We start from the raw sequence: 3,083 nt of genomic DNA on the forward strand, positions 1-3,083 counted from the left end.
GAGGAATTCACTGAAGAGTGTTAGAAATCAAGAACCTTTAAGAATGGTGGTTTGGACAAGTGCCTGCAGCACTAAAGGTGATAGCAAGTCGTGGCTGGCAATGTGTCAGGGAGACTCTAAAAGGACCTAAAAGGAAAGATGCATGCCTTGAAGGATAAAATTCAACTCTTAAAAAAAAAAAAAAAAAAAAAACTTTTTAAGAGCTGGTTTTAGATTGTAAGATACAGCATTGTCTGTATTTCATAAGAGACATCATTGCCTACAAAACCCTTAGGAGACTTACACACTAATGTGCTGGTGGTCCTTGTCAGCCTGTCTGAAGGATGAGTGCCCCATTAAGACTCTTGCTGGATAATAGGAAATCAGCCAAGGTGTTTGGTCACAGAGGGAGTTCAGTAAGCTCTTCTTGTCTTAACTATCATTTCTGCTGGTAACCAGCGTTGGAAGGGGTTATGCAGTTACGGGAGAAACCTCTACACAACTATTTTGGACTATTGATGCAGCTTGCATGGCTATAGAACTACGAGCAAACAGGACTTAAGAGGCTCCAAGCACTCTTTATATTTTTTTATGAATCCTCTGGATTTCATGCAAAAGAAGAAAAAACCTCTTTAACTAAACATTAGATTTTAATATGGTATCGAAAGAGAAGAAGTTGGTGTGAACAGGATAAATGTGACTACTTTTGGAGTGTTCTAGTTTTGCCAGAAAGTCTGTATTGATATCCTAGTTTCATCAATTACAGGCATTTTACTTGCTTGTTTGTTTTTGTTTTGTCTTTGGGGCAGTAAGAACTTAGTAAGATAATGTACCTGAGAAACCTTTGTAAGCATAAAAGTTGTATGCATGTATTAACACATTATGCAGTTCTGGTGGTGTAGTGGTTAACTTGGGTGCTAACCAAAAGGTCAGTGATTTGAATGCACCAGCCACTCCACAGGAAAAAGATAAGACAGTCTGCTTCTGTAAAGATTTACAGCCTTGGAAATCCAATGGGGCATTTCTACTCAGTACTGTAGTGTCACTATGAGTGGGGATGGACTCACTGGTAATGAGTTTTAGTGGGTAGAAACACATTAGTGTTCATAGTACCAGTTTTGTTTGTGACACACTACAATATCATGTGCCACCTCTAACACAAATGTGTCATAAATTGTCAGTCTCAAACTTAGATGCAAACAGAATTCATATTTCATATTTTTAAAATCAAGTTTATTTTTACTATAAAAGTAATGCCTGCTTATTATAGAAAGTTTACTACATAAAAAAAATAGAGAAAAAAGTCATGTTTCTATCACTCAGAACTAACACATTCAGATGTGTTTTTCTCTAGAGATTTCCTGTGAAAATGTGTAATTTGTTTGTTTTACATAGTTGTGATCATAATTTATATAATTTTGAATTCTGACTTTTTCATTTAACACTGTAACATAAGGATGTTCTCATGTTATTTTAACCTTTTAGAAGAATCTTTTTTAGTAACTTCATAAAATTTCAACCATTGGATGTCATAGTTTGCTTACAAGTCTCATAAGAAATTTAAGATGGGTCCATGTTTTTTTGCCATTATAATGTGATCCTAGGTTCGGGTATTTTAATTTGTTCTCACATTAGGATATAATTGATTTTACAGATGCAGAAGTCAGAATGAGGTGGATAATCATGAGGAAGGTACAGAAAATGAAGCTTGGTAAAAATATTTTTGTCCTTATTACCTTCATAATTCAGAAGAATATCTCTCATCAAATGGAATTATCTAGCTCAAGGGTTGATGGACTTTCTCTGTAAAGGGCCATGTTGTTGGTGTTGTTATGTGCCATTGAGTCAGACCCGACTCACAACGACCCCTCCTTGGGTTTCTGAGGTGGTATCACTACGGAAGTATGTATTTTAGGCTTTGCATGGCACATGGTCTCTGTTGCAACTAATCACCTCTACTATTTAGCACAAAAGCAGCCATAGTCCAAATCTAAAGGAATGGTTGTGGCTGTGTTCCAATAAAACTTTACAAAAGCAAATATTGGGTCAAATTTGGCCCTAAGTAGAAGTTTATGTATCCCTGCTCTTGCTTATGGTTTTAGCTATCTGCATCACTTTGAGTGAGTGTGCTATGTGGACCTCAGAATGTGGATATCAAGGGAGACAGATAATATTATTTAGAGGGTAAGGTCCTTGAAGTGACTGCCTTGTCATGTACTCTGGAGAAAGGAGTGCATATTATAGGTAGGGGCCATCTTCACGTGTTCATCTGCTTAACAAATGCTTACATAGTACTTTTCTTTTTTTCTTTCTTTATTATGATTTCAGTGAGAGTTCACAGAGCAAATTCATTTTTCATACAACAGGTCATACGTATTTTATTTTATGACATTGATTGTAATCTTCATAATGTAGCACTTTGCTCTCTTCTCCTGTCCTCCCTGTGGTTACCTTTTCCCGTGTCCTTTTTTTTTTTTTTTTTTTTATTGTGATTTGGGTGCAAATTTATCTCTTTGTGCAAATATTGCCCTTCTGACCTCCCATGGTTGACTGTTCTAAGGAGTGTATCTACCTGGTATAAATGTTCGCCTTATATGCTTGTCCATTTTTTGGCCAGAAGCCATGGGAGAGAGTTCAATTCCCAGTCCAAACGGTGACTAGGGGCCATAGTTTTGGGGGTTTCTTCAGTCTCTATCAGATGAGTAAACCTGGTCTTTTTTATGATTTTGAATTTTGTTCCACATTTTTCTCTCATTCTATCCAGGATCTCCTGCACGGATTGCTTTCTGAGTGGTTAACAGTGGTAGCTGGGCACCATTTAGTCCTGGCCTCAGGGTCATGTAGGCTGAGGATTGCATGCATGGTCCACTGCATTATTATTGCACTAATTATTTTCATGTGCTTTTGGTTTTCTTTATTCTTCTTTACTCTGGATGAGGAGAATCCGTTGTTACATCTAGATGGCCACTTGCAAGCTTTTAAGACCCCAGTAGCTATTCAATAGGCACTTGACTGCTAACCAGAAAGCTGGCGGTTCAAACCCACCAGCCACTCCTCGGAAGGAAGATGGGGCAATCTACTTCCGTAGTGATACTGCCTCAGAA

This window comes from Orycteropus afer, unplaced genomic scaffold (assembly GCF_000298275.1).
Source record: "Orycteropus afer afer isolate SDZICR_OR568_19922 unplaced genomic scaffold, OryAfe1.0 scaffold00161, whole genome shotgun sequence".
Taxonomy (NCBI): Eukaryota; Metazoa; Chordata; class Mammalia; order Tubulidentata; family Orycteropodidae; genus Orycteropus; species Orycteropus afer.